The 19,048-nt window shown below is 42.6% G+C and overlaps 1 non-coding gene across 1 annotated transcript; it reads right to left on the bottom strand.

Moving 5' to 3' along the window:
- Positions 1–18,604: 18,604 nt before the first annotated feature.
- Positions 18,605–18,679, bottom strand: Trnat-ugu (transfer RNA threonine (anticodon UGU)). The gene has a single exon. It is a non-coding gene; the product is annotated as a tRNA-Thr (tRNA).
- Positions 18,680–19,048: the final 369 nt, after the last annotated feature.

The following is a 19,048-nucleotide window of genomic DNA, read 5'->3' as shown; positions in this document are numbered from 1 at the left end:
CACTATGGGACTTAACATCTATGGTCATCAGTCCCCTAGAACTTAGAACTACTTAAACCTAACTAACCTAAGGACATCACACAACACCCAGTCACCACGAGGCAGAGAAAATCCCTGACCCCGCCGGGAATCGAACCCGGGAACCCGGGCGCGGTAAGCGAGAACGCTACCGCACGACCACGAGCTGCGGACTATGAAAAAGTAAGTGAAGCTTTATTCCTACGGTTTACTCAACATAGACATAAAGGTGTACCTATGTCGGGACCTACTTTGCAGGAAAAAGCCTTAAAGTTTCGTAACGAACAAAACGAAGGCGAACCTGATTTCACAGCTAGTGTAGGCTGGCTCGATAGACAGAAGAAAAGATACGGAATTCGGCAACTTAATGTCTGTGGTGAAAAGCTTCCAGCAAATTTTGAAGCTGTTCAATTGTTTAGGAATAAACTTCACAAGGTATTGGACAAGGAAAACTTAACAGGCGATCAAATTTTTAACTGCGACGAGACTGGTCTCAATTAGAAAATGTTACCGGAAGGAGCATTAGCGTCAATGGCCGAAAAGGCAGCGCCAGGCTACAAACGTAGTAAAGAAAGAGTGACAACTCTTGCATGCAGTAATGCCACAGCAAATTTGAAAATGAAACTGTCTATGACAGGTAAGCCAAAAAAACCGAGAGCATTTAAAAATGTATCTAAAAATGCTTTACCGGTGAAATATTACAACCAAAAAAATGCTTGGATGAACTCAGACATTTTGAAAGAATGGTTTTTTAACGAGTTTGTGCCACAAACTGAAAAGTTTTTGAAAGCCAACAACTTGTCCCTCAAAGCACTGTTGCTTCTGGGAACTTGTCATCCTAATGAAGATGAACTTCAAGATCAAGATATAAAGGCCATGTTTTTGCCTCCAAATACCACATCCTTATGTCAGCCTATGGACAAAGCGACCTTAGGGCACTGAAGAGAAACTATCGCAGAAAGTTGCTTTCCTCTTTAATTAATGCTATGGACAAGGGAGAAGACATGTTAGAGCCGTTGAGCCCTATTAATTTGAAAGACGTGCGCTTATGACGTGGCCCAATCTTGGGAGAGTGTTGGAGCAAATACAGTTGCTACAGGAAAATCAAGAAAATTCTCCAGATGATGAAAATCTACAGCAGCAGACTGAACCAGAAAATACTACCCTGCTTTCATTCTTATGAAAAGGTCCGGGATGTGCTGACGCCACAGAAGATGACATAAATGAATGGATTGTCCAAGATGAAGAATTTGAAGTGACAGATGAAGAAATAGTCAACATGGTAAACGAAGACGAAGAAGCGGATGTAGTGGAGGAAAGTGCGCCCAAGATTTCTCACAACGAAGGACACAAGGCCTTAGAAACTGCTTTAAGGTATGTAGAGCAACTGGAGGAAACATCGTCTACCGACGTTTTACTTCTTAAGGGACTACGTGATTTAGCGAAAAAAAGGGCAAACAGCAGGCAAACAAAAGACAATTACTAACTTCTTCACACAGTAAATATGTATTCAGTCTAATTTGATTTGTATCGTATTAAATGTTTAACTCATTTGGCCTACTTTAGTTTAATTTATGTGTTTTTGTATTATTTTCCGTGTTATCCGACCTTCCCGCTTATCCAGCCTTGCCGCGGCCGGCTTAGGTCGGATAATCGAGGCACTACTGTATACTGTATGGGAACTGTAACTTGGTATGCGGGCCCCCTAGTTCCGGATCGGAAAGTATCGGCAGGAGTCGGGATATTTCGTGGCGTGGGGTGGTGATTTGTATATGTGTTGCCAACTTTGCAGCGTAGACTGCATTTGTCGTCTGCTTTGTTGCCTGCTGTCAGTGTGTAGCAGCTGTGTTTCCACTGTTTCGAAAATGAGTGCAGATCCGATTGACACGGGGCTCATCGTCGACTCCAGTTCGGAAAAAGAATCCGGTTACAAGGAGCGCTTATCGTAAAATGATGATGAGTGTGGTGAGGCGCTGCGATGATGATAAATAACCAAAAGTGACTGTTACACCGGATTTGGCAGTCTTCACTCAGCGCTGCGACGTATACTGGTGACTGCCTGCGTAGCAATGCGAGTGTTGGAGAATTTGCCAGGAACCACCCAGACGTATCCCCAGGAACTCCCGGCGGAAAGAGATTTGTTTACATTATAATCCTATTAGAGAATATTTCTAAATAGCTCTACCTTTGGTTGTAATTAATTTAAGGTGTGCTCCCTTTTACTGATAGAGCCAGTAGAAAGACAGATGCATAAAGTAAGGTCCTGAGTTCGAGTCTCGGTCCGGCATACAGTTTTAATCTGCCAGAAAGTTTCATATCAGCGCACACTCCGCTGCAGAGTGAAAATCTCATTCCGGATATGCAAATATTTTAATATATTATTCTAAAAGTAAAACTAATGAAAAAAGTTCATATAAACATTGGGTCGCAGATGTTAAGTAACGGAGTTAACGGCTAATAAAAGATTTTGCCTGAAATTTAACAACTTCGCTAGCATGAACCTATCGCAAAACTGTACGAGGTTAAACTAAAGCTTGATTTCCATTTATGTTGTTGTTATTGGTCTGGTGAATCTAATAAAACATGTCCCAGACGTGTATCTGCGGTAGTTTTCCAGAACATCCAAAGAAGCAAAGATTATTATTCAAGCTAATTTTGCTTACTTTCCATTAAGAATGTAGAACCGTTTGTCATTGTTGGCAACTGTTAGTGAGTTGTTTCAGTCGTTTCCTGAAATTGAAACGAGTTAGTTTTCTGTATTGTTCAGTGAAAGAATATAATAACAACAGTGTACTCAAGTGAAACCACATAGCAACTGTTAACTGTTGTGCTGTGCTGTCGTAGGCCCACTGATAAAAGCAGATTACCTCACACAGTTTGTTACCGTTATTACCATCATTTTTACAAAATTAAATTCTCTTCAACTTCTGTTGAAAATGTGCAATTGTGTGCGATTTAAAAAACAAATTGGACCAAGTAGTTAATAAATTTAAAATTTTACGAAATTACTTCTTTGCTTCTCTGAATGTTTCAATACAGAAAACTAACTCCTTTCAAAGTTAGGAAACGACTGAAACAACTCACTAACAGTTGTCAACAATGACAGACGGTTCTACATACTTAATGGAAGGTAAACAAATTAGCTTGAATAATAATCTTTGCTTCTTTGGATGTTTTGGAAAACTAATGCAGATACACGTCTGGGACATATTTGATTAGATTCAATAGATCAATAACAACAAAATAAATGGAAATCGCACAGTTTTGCGATGGCTTCATATTAGCGAAGTTGCCATATTTCAGGCAAAATCTTTTATTAGCCGTAACTCCGTAACTGAACATATTTGCGGACCTATGATCATATGAACCTTTTTCCTCAGTTTTACGTGCACAGTAACATATTAAAATATTTGCATATCTTAGTGAGTCACCCTGTGTACTTGCATTAAACTGCAAGAAAGTATCAGAACCTATAAAAAACGACAAGGTTACAAAAAAAAATATATTAATTGCAACGGGACGCGAACTATCATCATGCGTTAAACTTGGTCACGAGCTTCAGACACTATTCCTTGCGCTTTTTTTTTATTTTAATGTCATTTTGTTCGTCATTGATCATTGTTGGGGGCGGACGTCCTATGCAGCCAGTGCATATAGGGAGGTGTATTAGGTCGTTGAATTACGCAGCAGTGCAGGAAAACGCTTCTGCTTTGGAATAATTACGTCAAACATCTGCAATGAGAGGTCAGAGCTCTACGAAAGTCGTCACTCACACCAAATGATCTCGAAACGTAAAAAAAAGTTTTTTTTATTTTAATCACATCTACATCACAACTGTGCAATTCACACTGAAGTGGCTGCCATCAGATTCCTACAGCAACTTTCACGCTATTTCTCTACCGTTCCATTCCCGCACAGCGTGTGGGGCAGGGGGAACACTATAACATTTCAGACCGAGCTCTGATTTCTGTCATTTTATTAACATAGTACTTCTCTCTATGAAGGTGGGGGGTCAACAAAATATTTTCCCTCCTACGGAGAGAGTTGGAGAATTTCGTGAAAAGATCTCGCCGCAGCGAGAAACGCCTTTGTTTGGAAGATTTGACCCCAAGACGGGTACCGTGACACTGCCTCCCCTATTTCATGACTGTACAAGGCGACCTGCGCTTCTTTCAACTTTTCCGACGTCCTCCGTCAATCCTATCTGGTAAGGAGCCCAGCAGCACACGGATACCATATCACAGCACGGACAAGTGTGATGTATACAGTCGCTCTACTGATCTGTTTAAATCTTCCGTGTGTTGTGTCAACAAAACCCAGTCCTGGGTTCGCCTTTCCCTCAAAATTATCTATGACATCATTCCATTTTAAGTTGTTCATAACTGTTATTCCTAGGTATTCAGTTGAATAGACAGCCTTAAACGTTGTGTGCTTTATCGTGTCGCCGAAATTGAACGAACTTCTTGTGGATGACCTAACTCTGTTTGCAAACAAGTCTGCATTCAAATCACAAAGCTAGTCTGATATTCCGTTCCCTCGTGTGGTAGAGTGCGGAACCGTAACAGAAGGCCTCGCACAAGTCGCTGAACCTGAGTGCCGGTGTATACTGGCGCCTGTGCGTGTGTGGATCGCGCACGCATTTGATTACGTTGTGCGGTGGAAGAGTACCCTGCGCCATGCACTTCACAGCGGTCGGCTGTTTGTACATGTAGGTGGTGTGGGAGTAAGTCAGTAGTACCCTTTTGCAGCCATTGTCCGACCCACTTTCTCACATTCGTTTTTTTCTCTCGCTTCCTTCCAGTCACCTCTGATAAACTGTAATTTCCACAAGTGCTTCTCTTTTGGCTACTCACCATCTTAACCTCATATAACGGCATTGCCAACTGACAGTTGCCACTTTTCGCACCTCGTAGATATCTCGTCAACATACTTTTGCAATTGTTTGTGATTTCTGATGACTTTTCAGTACGCTAGATGACAGGCAAATTACGAGCAGACTACACTGCTTACTAGATTTCCATAACAATTTCACTGACTGTGCTTGCTGACATTTCAAAACTAAACTTCAAATATTCGAATCACATTCCTGTCGTCAGAAATCTCGAAGTTACGTATGAGCGCACTTTGTCCACTGTTTTTATGTCGATTTGACACTAATAATGACCATACAGAAACATCCCGAACACAGTTTATGAAACCTTTCGAGAATGTCGTTATTCACTACTGGCCATTAAAATTGCTACACCACGAAGATGACGTGCTACAGACGCGAAATTTAACCGACAGGAAGAAGATGCTGTGATATGCAAATGATTAGCTTTTCAGAGCATTCACACAAGGTTGGCGCCGCTGCAGACCTGACATGAAAAAAGTTTCCAACCGATTCCTCATACACAAACAGCACTTGACCGGCGTTGCGTGGCGAAACGTTGTTGTGATGCCTCGTGGAAGGAGGAGAAATGCGTACTATCACGTTCCCGACTTTGATAAAGCTCGGATTGTAGCCTATTGCGATTGCGGTTTATCGTATCGCGACATTGCTGCTCGTGTTGGTCGAGATCCAATGACTGCTAGCAGAATATGGAATCGGTGGGTTCAGGAGGGTAATACGGAACACCGTGATGGATCCCAACGGCCTCGTATCACTAGCAGTCGAGATGACAGGCATCTTATCCGTATGGTTGTAACGCATCGTGAAGCCACGTCTCGATCCCTGAGTCAACAGATGGGGACGTTTGCAAGACGACAACCATCTGCAAGAACAGTTCGACGACCTTTGCAGCAGCATGGACTATCAGCTCGGAGATCGTGGCTGCGGTTACCCTTGACGCTGCATCACAGACAGGAGCGCCTGCGATGGTGTACTCAACGAGGAACCTGGGTGCACGCATTGTAAAAGTTATTTTTTCGGATGAATCCAGATTCTGTTTACAGCATCATGATGGTCACATCCGTGTTTTGCGACATCGCGATGAACGCACATTGGAAGCGTGTATTCGTCATCGCCATACTGGCATATCACCCGGCATGATGGTATGGGGTGCCATTGGTTACACGTCTCGGTCACCTCATGTTCGCATTGACGGCACTTTCAACAGTGGACGCTACATTTCAGATGTGTTACGACCCGTAGCTCTACCCTTCATTCGATCCCTGCAAATCCCTACATTTCATCAGGATAATGGACGACTGCATGTTGCAGGTCCTGTACGGGCCTTTCTGGATACAGAAAATGTTCGACTGCTGCCCGGCCAGCACATTCTCCAGATCTCTCACCAATTGAAAACGTCTGGTCAATGGTGGCCGAGCAACTGGCTCGTCACAATACTCCAGTCACTACTCTTGCTGAACTGTGGTATCGTGTTGAAGCTGCATGGGCAGCTGTACCTGTAGACGCCATACAAGCTCTGTTTGACTCAATGCCCAGGCGTATCAAGGCCGTTATTACGGCCAGACGTGGTTGTTCTGCGTACTGATTTCTCAGGATCTATGCATCCAGATTATGTGAAAATGTAATCACATGTCAGTTCTAGTATAATATATTTGTCTAATGAGTAGCCGTTTATCATCTGCATTCCTTGTGTTGCAATTTTAATGGCCAGTAGTGTATGAAATACTATGAGTAACCACCAAAAACGCCCTGTGTGAAAATTATGTCAGTGGTGAAATGTTGATTGTATCGTACGTAAATTGTAAATGTACTACTCGTTTTAGCAATGAGTAAATGCAGTGCTGCCGCCGCTGCACTAATTGAGAGATAAACACTCAAACTACTAGCAACGCCATGTGGAGTGCGTGCTCTAGACTACACAGACATCCAGAAAACTTCTGTGCTGATAAATCTCATTACTGCTATGATCATTGTCTGCTACAGTTCCGATAGTGAGAAACGCGGCAAACCGAAATGATACATGTGAAAACTGAAGTAAAGAGACGACTGCTGATTGTTGGGAAAACAATAGAGTAACTGTATCAACAGAACTTTACATCACTAAGACAAAATACTTTAACAGCTGAGGTATTAAAAATTCACTTTGCATTAATAGCGGAAAAACCTAAACAAATTCTCGTTACCTTTTTACAAAGCGTATGCTATCCATCTTCGAAGAAAAATCAGTAGATTACACTTTGTTACGTATCATAAAACTCTCCAGTTCTGAAACCCAGACCAAATTAATTACTACGCTTGCATGTGTCGGCAAATGCGGCATTACAGTACCGTTTGAAGTTTTCTGAATGAATGTACGAAACACCTCTTCATTAATGAAAAATAATATAAGAAAATTATTGCCAGCACGCAGCGCGGCCTGAACACACCACAAGAGATACATCTCGACTCCCCCTTCCCCCCTACCACCCCTACCCCCCCCCTCTCTCTCTCTCTCTCTCTCTAAGACTGTACTCCACCCACAAGCAAAGGTTCTACTAACAGTCTGTCGCAGTGCAGCCTCTTTGGCAGAGATGCTGCCCGCTATTACTGAGATGCTATTGAAGCTTTACTTTTCTGCGTGACATCCAAAATGTTACCAAAGTTACAGTCTCCTTTATAAAACAAAATCCTTACAGACGTGGTGCGTATACGTAATAAGATTCTCCCAACGAATCTCAGCCTGCCATCTGCTTCTCCGACCATTCCTTTTATACGAAGTGAATCAGGGGGAAATGTACAGTCATTGAGTAGTATCAGTGATTCTCAACAAAAATCGTCGTATGAGCGTATGTCCTTTTCTTAAAAGTTTGCGAGGAAACTGATGAAACCAGTGGGGAACAGCACAAAAGCAGGTGATAGAAAATGAAACCCTGCTATCTAATGTTTTGTTTGATTGTGTCCATAACCTCACGAAAAACGTTCAAGAAGTGCCCAGTCAACTGCGGTGCATTTCGCTGCATTTGTGGTCTGCTGCTGTGTTGCTATCTGATACCTGGAGGTGAGCCTCTCCCATATCGAATCCTCCTTCACTTGAGCACCTCCACGCAAAACACAAAAGACAACATCCTCCTTCGCTCTTTCCCCGTAGCGTCCCAGGTGCGGTTATTGTTTGCTGCTAAAGCATAGGCGTGCCGTAGGAGATTACAGCGTCATCTAGGTGATCTTTGCCGGACCTGCGCAGATTTCCTGTGTCAGTAGCTACTTTAATTTGACGTGAAACTGTTCTAGTACTCTGTACGTCCATCTTTTTAGCAATGGCTGCGGGACTCGGCTGTTCGATGGAGAATGTCGAATTCAACACCCTTCAGCCGTCAATTTTCACCCTTTTTTATTTTATTTTATTTTATGTGGCAAGCAGTTTCAGTGCTTTACTACGCTACCTACCGCTACTGTTGAGTCTGCTTCTTTCGTGCTAGCGGTTAGAGCGCACCTGGGACCTTGCGTTATCAATTCAGTAGCCCAGTCTTGAAGCCAAACTAAAGACGTTTGGCTAAAGCTAAAGACACGAGAGATTCAGTTCTGACATTGCAATTCATAATGGAAGCAAGACTAAAGAAAAATCAAGACACGTAGACACGTTCATAGGATTTGTCAACCTGTAAAAAGCGTTGACCACTGTAAAATGGTCCAAGATGTTAGAAATTCTCAGAAAAGCTAGCGTAAGCCATAGGGAGAGACGTGTAATACACAATATATACAGGAGCGAAGTGGGAATAATAACACTGGACGACCAAGAAGGAAGCGATCGGATTAAAAAGGGTGTAAGACAGGGATGCAGTCTTTCCCCCTACTGTTCAATCTGTACATCTAAGAAGCAATGGTGGAAATAAAAGAAAGGTTCTGGAGTGGAATTAAAATTCAAGGTGACCGGGTTTGTCAATGATACGATTCGCTGATGAGATTGCTATCCTGAGTGAAAGTGAAGAAGAATTACACGATCTCCTGAATGGAATGAACAGTCTAATGAGTACAGAATATGGATTGAGAGTAAGTTGAAGAAGGTCGAAAGTACTGAGAAGTAGCAGAAATGAGAACAGCTAGACACTTAACATCAGGATTGATGGGGACGAAGTAGATTAAGTTACGGAATTCTGCTACCTAGGCAGCAAAATAACCAAACACGGACAGAGGAAGGAGGACACCGAAAGCAGAGTTGCACTGGCAAAAAGGGCATTCCTGGCCAAGAGAAGTCTACAGGCAGAAATTTCTGAGAATGGCCGAGAGAAGTCCACTACTATCAGACATAGACCTTAATTTGCGGAAGGAATTCCTGAGAATGTAGGCTTGGAAAACAGCATTGTATGGTAGTGAAACATGAACTGTGGGAGAACCGAAACAGAAGAGAATCGAAGCATTTGACATGCAGTGCTACAGGCGAATGTTGAAAGTTAGGTCGGCTGATAAGGTGAGGAATGAGGAGGTTCTACGCAGAATCGGAGAGGAAAGGAATATGTGGAAAACACTGATAAGGAGAAGGGACAGGATGATAGGACATCTGCTAAGACATGAGGGAATGACTTCCACGGTACTAGAGAGAGATGTAGAGGGCAAAACCGGTAGAGGTTGACAGAGGTTGGAATACATACAGAAAATAATTGAGGACATAGGTTGCAAGTGCTACTCTGAGATGAAGAGGTTAGCACAGGAAAGGAATTCGTGGCGGGCCGCATCAAACATAGTTCAGAAGACTGATGACTCAAAAAAAAAAGGCCAATTCTTCATCTGATTTTCGCGTTACGGAGCCTGATTTTGAGGATACTGTTTTAAAATGGTTCGAGGACAGTTTAGGGAGCGATGTCGGATTAAACTGAATGTGAACATAGTTCAGCATAGGAACGGTGAGACAGTGGAAACGACTTTGTTTTGCCACCTGTGAGTTTCTTGAATGCAACAAGTGGTCAAAGTGATAGAGTTGTAGAGACTGAACCTTTTGATAAAGGTACCAGTAGAAACCAACGATGGCCAACCGCATTATTTTCGGCATGTTCCACATAAGTGGGGTGAATGCGTTTGTCCTTCGCCATTTCTACAAACACGATACTCAGCTGAGCCGGTTTAATTTTTTTGAAGAAGCTTGCAAACTCATTGGCGACGTCACAGATAAAAACCGAGGTAACAACTCTCACCGTGTTTTGGGTGTACCAAGAGTAGAAGTCGTTGTACAACGAGTGGAAGAAGGCAAAACATGCTCCATCAGTGATTCAGAAAATGAGAGAAAGACCTGTTACATTTGTCATTGTTGCAAGAAGCCAGTCTAGCTTGATTTCTCTACAAAAATTTCCAGTGAGTGCAAAGAAAACCTCTGAGGGGAAAAAAAATACTAGTGTAATGTTCGGTTTTTGAATGTTTCATGGCAGTTTTTCATGTTTTTACTATTACATGTATAACAAACAATATACATATTGAGTAAAAATCTCTCGGTGTACATGCCGCGTCAATTCAGGATAAAACTCCAAGCTTTCGACCACTACCTCCATGGTCGTCGTCAGGGCTAAAACTGACTGTCGTGAACTAGCGAGGTTCCCACTTTTATATGCAAAGGACGGCTTCTGATTGGCTGGAATACGTCAGCGATATGGCGCGTAGTGAAGTGGTGCCCTCTACTTCCATAGATGTAGTTGCTATCCCGCGTTGCTTGCAGCGCCATCCCTTGAATCAGGAGGTAAAGTGCGGGAAGTTTTTCTCTGCGATTTTTCTTTATCCAGTGCACTCTTCCAAGTGTTGCTAAGTGCATAGCCGTTGTCTCTATTAAATTTACTATCGCTAAGTCTAATTTCGACTGCTTCCCGGATCACAGAGTCCCAGTAATTCGATGCGTGGGCTATTACTCTGGTTTAAACCAGCTTGGAGTTTTATCCTGAATTGACGCGGCATGTACACCGAGAGATTTTTACTCAAGAAATACGTCGCGAAAGACTTCGTAGCAATATACATATTGTACAGAGTAACGTTTAGAGTTCAGGCTATTTCAGTTTTCACAGCATTAACATTATCGTGTAATGTTATATCCATTTACTGCAGTTTTTCTTGTTTAAATGCGTTTCTGCCCCTAAAATAAACTTAAAAATATATTTGAATATATTTTTGTGCGGAGTTACTTAGCCTTTTACACAAAAAACTCCACTGTTTCACTGAAACTGATGAATGCCATTTTCATGGCTGTTTAAACATAGCAGTTTGTCATATCGCACCTGGGACAGAGTGTGACAAAGAAATTGACCTGGGAAACCTTGGGTTAAGCCAAGCCTACAGCTAGTAGTCTAATGGACTAAGATGCGGTGAACTCTGTGCATTGGGGCCCGGAGAAATTTTTCAAGGAGTGGGCGAGACTGAAAAATTACCATTTTTAGTCGCCCAAGAACTAAATTAAACAAGAACTACACTAGAGTTGTTTTACCTGAGAAAGGATAACAGTTACCTACTTTGGCACCTAAACGGTAAGTATATTTCTACACTATACACAAAGTAGTTACCTGAGAAATGATAACAGTTATCTACTTTAGCATCTAAACGGTAAGTATATTTCTACACTATACACAAAGCAGATTTTCTGTGTCAATAATACGAATATGGATGCCACATCTCTGATTAAAGGACCTGAAATTACATCCTCATATGATCAAATCCCAGGAATGCAGTGAGTTAAGAAATAAAGCTGGAAAATATTTACAAATGTAACTTACACTCCCCTGGTGTAAAATAAATTCTCAAATAGGAAAAAATTCATAATAACTGTGAAAAACTTGCAGCACACAACAAAACTGGCTCATTAATACCCAATCGAAGTGGATAAATAGGGAATAAACTACAAAAAAAACTTTATTAGTTTTGGTGCCATCTTTAACAGTGAGTTTGCTTGTAAAACTTCGGAACTGTTCACGTTCACGGATTTATTGGTTCACTTCCGTAATTTATGTTTTTACAGTTGACTGAAATAACTGTAGCTGAAAAAAAAACATGTTTTGGGAGCTACATTTGTTTTGTATAAGAATTTCTCGGTTCACTTACCACGTCAAATCCGGATAAAATTCTAAGCTTTCCATGACACCCTCCATCATCGTCATCACTTTTAATCTCTGACGACGATTGCTGCTGGGCCAAAGGAAGTCCGACAGGGTATCAGGAGGCATCCCATGACATTTTGTCACCTCAGTATAACACCTCGATGTCTTGTGGGCGAGACTCGTTAGCAATTTAATATCTTAAAAAATGAATTAGCTGTTGTTCAACAAAATTTTCCTACCAAAGTCGCTTAAAACTGATCAGACGTAGTAAATTACTGAAGCAAACATGTTGCTCTTGTTGTGGTCTTGACCGGAAGACTGAACCCGCTTACTGTGTTCAACGCTTGGTCCCCTTCTACAGTTCTTAACCCTCACACTTGTTTCCATTATCAAACTGACGATTCCTTGATGTCTGAAAACGTGTCCTTATCAGTCAGTGAATTCTCTTAGTCAGGTTCTACCATAAATTTATTATTTCCCGAATTCATTTCAGTACCTCCTCATTAGTTACTTGATCCACCCACTCAATCTTCGGCATTGTTCTATGGCAAGACGTCTCAACAGCTTCTATTTTCTTCTTGTCTGAGCTACCTGCTATCTGAATTTCACGTTCCGTTACACCACACGACAGGAAACTACCTCCAGAAAATTCTTCCTCACAAATTTATACTCATCTTCCGTCGACTGTCCCAAATCGTAAACTATCCAAAACAGTTCCTTAGTTAGAGGGATTTTTGTTTCAGAGATAGTTCTTGTCCCTATGTTCACAGTACCTTTTCTTTGTTTCGATCTGGTGTTGTTTTTGTCCCTGAGCATAGACTCGTCCAGGTTTCTTCTCTTTCTCTCGAAAACACTCGAATGCTTTTTTAAAAATAATAATTTGTTCTGCATTTTTCTGTCTTTTGAATGTCTTCATTAGTTCATCCCTGCTGAGCCTTGGGTATCATTGGTCCACTTATTGTACTTATTTATGTTATTCAATTATTAGAGCTTGTCCTCAATTCTTTTTACCACTCATTAACATGTGCTATCTCGAAAGACACATTTTTACCTTTTTTTTGCACCATTGGTAGAAAAAACTGCAGAAAAATGATCCGCATCGTCCTAGTGATGCCTCGTAAACAACGAATGAAAAATTCTGGCGTAAATTCTCTTCCAAAGTAGTGCCTTGTTAAATTGTGTATTAAAGAGACTCCTATTGAAAAGAGAAAGTATTACGAATAAAAACTATCGGTCCTATCGTATTAATTCCAATTTTACTTCTTCTTGCCTGTCAGTTTATGACAAATATCACAAACGTTCAATGTAGGTGCTTAACTTACGACAGCCTCTTTCCTGAAAAGTGGGGCTTTTGTTTGCATGACGTATTTCATGTTGAGGAGCAATATCCAAAGAAAGTGACGCACCTGGTACGGACTGTGTCAGAGAGTTCTGGAACTTCCTCATTAGATTTCTATATTCGATGTTAATAAATTGCACTTCTTCAGAAGCGTTTTTCTTGCCATTGTTGGTCTACATTTCATATCCTCTCTACATCGGTCATGATCAGCTCCTTTTCTCCGCAGTCCCTCATTTCCTACTCCAATTCACCAGCCATCGCCTGATTTAATAGTCTACCCTTGTTACAGTTTTGTTAATTTTCACCTTATGCCCTCTTTTCCAGGCACTATATATTCTATTCACCTGCCTTGCCCTTTGCCGTCTCTGACAGAATTACAATATCATCTAAGAACTTTAAAGTCTTTATTTCTTGTCTCTCACTTTTAAGACGCTTTCCAAACTTCTCCTGGGCAATCCGATTTCCCTTCTAACGATTTTTCCGATCAGTGTCCAGTGTGGCATGTGCCTTTGCGACGATTTGCTGTTCCACTTAGAAAGAGCTCCGTAGCCACAGTCTCAGGCGTTAAACGACAGACACCTGCGAATGCGTCACATACACGAATCCGCCTACCTGCTGTGTCTCGTGACACCCCCCCACCATTGTGTGGCGCTCATCAAGTCGTCGGCACACGTCTCGAGTTAGCTAACATTGACTTGACGCTGTACGAGTTTTGTGACGTCGCTTACTGCTATTTCGTGTTGAAGAGACATTTCGTCACGTGAAAAACAAAATAATTTCTGTGATATTTCGAGCCTAGGACTGTTGATAAAATATCGATATATCGATGATTTTTTCGAAAAGTATTGATACTTATCAGCGATATCTATCTCACCGACATATACAAAGACATCTAAACGCAAATATCGAAAGACGATATTTTTAATTTACATTACATTTTCTTAGAAATTTTCGGTAAATGTTTGAAATCGCTCTTTCGAAATGGTAGTAGACATAGTTTTACTTTCACTCTGTAAAGGACGCTTTCTACTTTTTGAGCTTTCATCACTTCTCTTTGACTGCGTGGAACAAGTATAGGTAGCACAAAGAAGTAGTGTGATTGCACTGGAGGGCGGGGGAGGGGGGGAGTGTCGGTGCGGATGGAATCACAAAAGATTTCCGATGTGAAGAATGTGAAGAAATAGCGTACCAGTTCCGTTAAAATAAATTTTTTAACGCAACTAGAGTGCTATATCTTCTATCGACAGTCTTCAAGAACGGCTCCTGAAAATAATGAAAATAATGTAAAACGACAAGGCTGGTCTTTGCGGTGAACGGAGACGCGCGAGGGGAAATTCTGACGTAATCGGGGCTCGGCGCTACCAACATAAACTGCAACGTTCGTCTTCATCGCACAGTTTCGACACTACAGCTGCTATGTCGCTGCCGTTTGCAGAAATGGAAAAACGGGGAAGCAGACGTGGCGGAGCCATCGGACGCCTTTCACTGTGGCACTTAGGTGCAGTTACCGTTGTCAGCAAACTGGTTATCGCCAAGCGTGAAGATGCATTGTCTTCAATTCTTGCCATAAAGGGGAATAAACAGGCTGCTAACTTGTTGATGAACAATTTGTTTTCCTTTTTTTTGTTTTGGGGGGTTGGGTCACCAGTCCTCTCACTGGTTTGATGCGGCCTGCCACGAATCCCCCTCGTGTGCCAGCCTCTTCATCTCAGAGCGGCACTCGCAATCTGCATCCTTAGTTATTTGCTGGATGAATGGAATGGATAGCGTCTTGAAAGGAGGATATAAGATGAACATCAACAAAAGCAAAACGAGGATAATGGAATGTAGTCGAATTAAGTCGGGTGATGCTGCCGGAATTAGATTAGGAAATGAGACACTTAAAGTAGTAAAGGAGTTTTGCTATTTGGGGAGCAAAATAACTGATGATGGTCGAAGTAGAGAGGATATAAAGTGTAGACTGGCAATGGCAAGGAAAGCGTTCGTGAAGAAGAGAAATTTGTTAACATCGAGTATAGATTTAAGTGTCAGGAAGTCGTTTCTGAAAGTATTTGTATGGAGTGTAGCCATGTATGGAAGTGAAACATGGACGATAAATAGTTTAGACAAGAAGAGAATAGAAGCTTTCGAAATGTGGTGCTACAAAAGAATGCTGAAGATTAGATGCGTAGATCACATAACTAATGAGGACGTGTTGAAGAAGGGATCGGTTGGTAGGACATGCTCTGAGGCATCAAGGGATCACCAATTTAGTATTGGAGGGCAGCGTGGAGGGTAAAAATCGTAGAGGGAGACTGAGAGATGAATACACTAAGCAGATTCAGTAGGATGTAGGCTGCAGTAGGTACTGAGAGATGAAGAAGCTTGCACAGGACAGAGTAGCATGGAGGGCTGCATCAAACCAGTCTCAGGACTGAAGACCACAACATCAAACAACATTCCAGTCTCTGTCTTCCCCTACAGTTTTTGCCGTCTACGGCTCCCTCCGACACCGTGGAAGTCTTAACAGATGTCCTACCATCCTGTCCCTTCTCCTTATCAGTTTTTTCCACATATTCCTCTCTTCTCCGATTCTACACAGAAACTCTTCATTTCTTACCTCATCGGTGCACCCAATTTTTCACATTCGTCTGTGGCAAATGGTTCGATTCTCTTCTGTTCCTGTTTTCTCACAGTCCATGTTTCACTGTCATACAATGCGGTACACCATACACATATAATATCTAGTAATAGATCAATAAATCAGCTCTGAAACCAGCAGTATATCTGTACAGCTGATATTTTTGTAGGTCGATGGTTCGAAGGTTTATCCGCTGATTTGTAGATATACCGATAATTTTACTGAATATATCGAGTGTGGTAGTGTTACTTTTTTAATATCAAAATATTGGATTCTCTATATTTTTAAAAATATCAGCACTCCTAATTTCGGCGACGTGTCACCTGTAGCAAGATCCCTGTGTCACAAGCAGAAAGTTTAAATCTTGCAGTAAGCATATTGGATCCAGAATGAGATTTTCACTCTCCAGCGGAGTGGGCGCTGATATGAAACTTCCTAACAAATTAAAATTGTGTGCCGGACCGAGACTCGGACTCGGGACCTTTGCCTTTCGCGGGCAAGTGCTCTACCAACTGAGCTACCCGAGCACGACTCACGCCCGGTACTCACTGCTTTACTTCTGCCAGTACCTCGTCTCCTACCTTCCAAACTTCACAGAAGCTCTTCTGCGAACCTAGCCCGCGAACGGCAAAGGTCCCGAGTTCGAGTCTCGGTCCGGCACACACTTTTAATCTGTCAGGAAGTTTCAAGCATATTGTATTTATCGTGTTCAGTAGAAGCCCATATTCGGTGGACGTTACGTAATACCTTACACCCTATGAATATACGCTGTTCCTAAGCAGCAGCACATTAATGTCTCGAGAATGAATCGTTATTGGTAAGATTTGTTGTACTGAAAGTGGGTGGATAAAAAACTTTCGTCTTTAATTACTGTCGCATTTTAACTCACTTTTCGTCAAAGTGAGCCATTTTAACGCAATGGAATACGGAAGATTCATGAAAAACGTGTCGTTCTTTTTGGGATTCGTTATATTAAACGTAAATCAGTAACATACCAGCAATTAAAGCCTGTAGAAGACTCTAAGATAAAATACAAAGTAGCTCATATAAGAGGTGCAATCCAGCGTCGTGAATAGAGGCACGATGTTACGGAACAGAAGCTAGGCGGGTATACCTTTCCAGTCCGACTATATCTATTTTCCACCTTCGCGTTTCCCAAAAGATTGTGGGACATTCTTGCGAAACTAATGGAAATAATATGGGTAATACTTGATGTCATGCAAACATAAACGTGTTCTCGGTCAGGGCTCATTTTGTTCGATTTGATGAATTTTTATAAGCTGATGTCCTTACTGGCTAGACATGCAGAGACTATGTTGTCTCAAGGAAGAAGCGAAGGACATTGTGTTTAATGTCCCGTCATTAGAGACGGAGCACAATCTCGGATGACGGTAAGGGTAGGGGAAGGAAATCGGCCACGCCCTCTGAAAGGAACCGTCCCGGAATTTGTCTGGAGCGATTTTGGGAAACCACGCAAAACCTGAATCAGGATGGTCCGACGCCGGTTCGAACCGCCGTCCTGCCGAATGCGAGTCCAGTCTGCAGAACGACTGCCGTCCCTTCGTTCGGTGCTTTCTGTCTTAATACATCTACTTCTACAGGCTGGTAATTATCGGTGGTGTAGCGGCAGCGTACTCGCTACCCGAGCACGGGGTCCCGGGTTCGATTCCCGGCGGAGTCAGGGATTTTTCCTGCCTCGAGATGACTGGGTGTTGTTGTGTCGTCTTCATCATCATCATTCATCCCCATTACGGCCGGAGGAAGGCAACGGCAAACCATCTCCATTAGGACCTCGCCTACTAAGGCGGTGTGGGTCTCCCGCATCGTTCCCCTACGCTCTGTAAAGAAGCATGGGACTTCATTTCCATTTTCGTGAAATAAAATAGTCATAACTTCTGAATGGTTTGCGTTAGGGCGTTGAAACTGCACTATCGACTTCGGGGCATGATGGGAAGTAGTATGAGCATGCATGGTTTCGTTTAGCGACTGAGCCCTTTTCATCTGGATGGGTTCGTCGATAAGTAAAATTGGCGCATTTGGAGAACTGAGAATCGGCATTTCGCGATCGAGAAGTCTCTTCACCATCAACGGGTGGCTGCGTGGTGTGCAGTGTCCAGTCGCGGAATAGTCGATGTGTATTCCTTAATTACACGATGAGTATCGAACGGTACTCGAAGGTCTTGGAAGACGATTTCATCCCCACTATCCAAAGTGACGCTGATTTCGACAAGATGTGGTTCATGCAAGGCGGAGCTCGACCCCAATCGAAGCATGAGAGTGTGTGATGTCCTGGAGGAGCAGTTTGAGGACCGCATTCTGGCTCTGGGGTGCCCAGAGGCCACTGGCATGGGCCTCGATTGGCCGCCATATTCTCCGGGTCTGAGCACACGCGGCAGCAATAACCCCAAAACAGTCTCTCAGGAGGTCATTCGACAGCGTCGATGCTCCAACACTTCCAGAGGCTCATGCAGAATTTCGCTATTTGTCTGCGCCACATTACCGCCAATGATGGGAGCCATATCGAACAAGTCATAACCTAATTCCGAATTATATATGACGGTAGTATCTGTTCCCGAAAGAACAGTTACCGTCGATGACCATGCAGCTTTGCTAGAAATGAAATGATAATTAAATAGACACCCTAGCTGCAAGCAGGCGTTGATACACTTCATTGGGGACATGTTGAAAATGTGTGCCCCGACCGGGATTCGAACCCGGGATCTCCTGCTTACATGGCAGACGCTCTATCCATCTGAGCCACCGCGGGCACAGAGGATGCCATGTAAGCAGGAGATCCCGGGTTCGAATCCCGGTCGGGGCACACATTTTCAACATGTCCCCAATGAAGTGTATCAACGCCTGCTTGCAGCTAGGGTGTCTATTTAATTATCATTTCATCTAATTCCGAATATCTGTCGTGACGTTTACACATTGATTGAAGTGTGTGCACGCCGTACTGATCTACGATTTTTTTTTCATATAGTTCCATAATTGCAGATCTGTGCTGTGCAAACCACCATGAAGTGCGTAGCACGGCGTGGATGAGTGGTTGAATGCCGAACTGTAACTATTCTAACTTTATCCTCGCGATCCCTGTGTGAGCGATACTTAGGGGGCTCTAGTACATGATTTAAAGC

Source organism: Schistocerca nitens, chromosome 11 (genome assembly GCF_023898315.1).
Source record: "Schistocerca nitens isolate TAMUIC-IGC-003100 chromosome 11, iqSchNite1.1, whole genome shotgun sequence".
Classification (NCBI taxonomy): domain Eukaryota; kingdom Metazoa; phylum Arthropoda; class Insecta; order Orthoptera; family Acrididae; genus Schistocerca; species Schistocerca nitens.
Note: the sequence above shows the minus strand (reverse complement) of the source record. Positions and strands in the feature narration are given on the sequence as shown.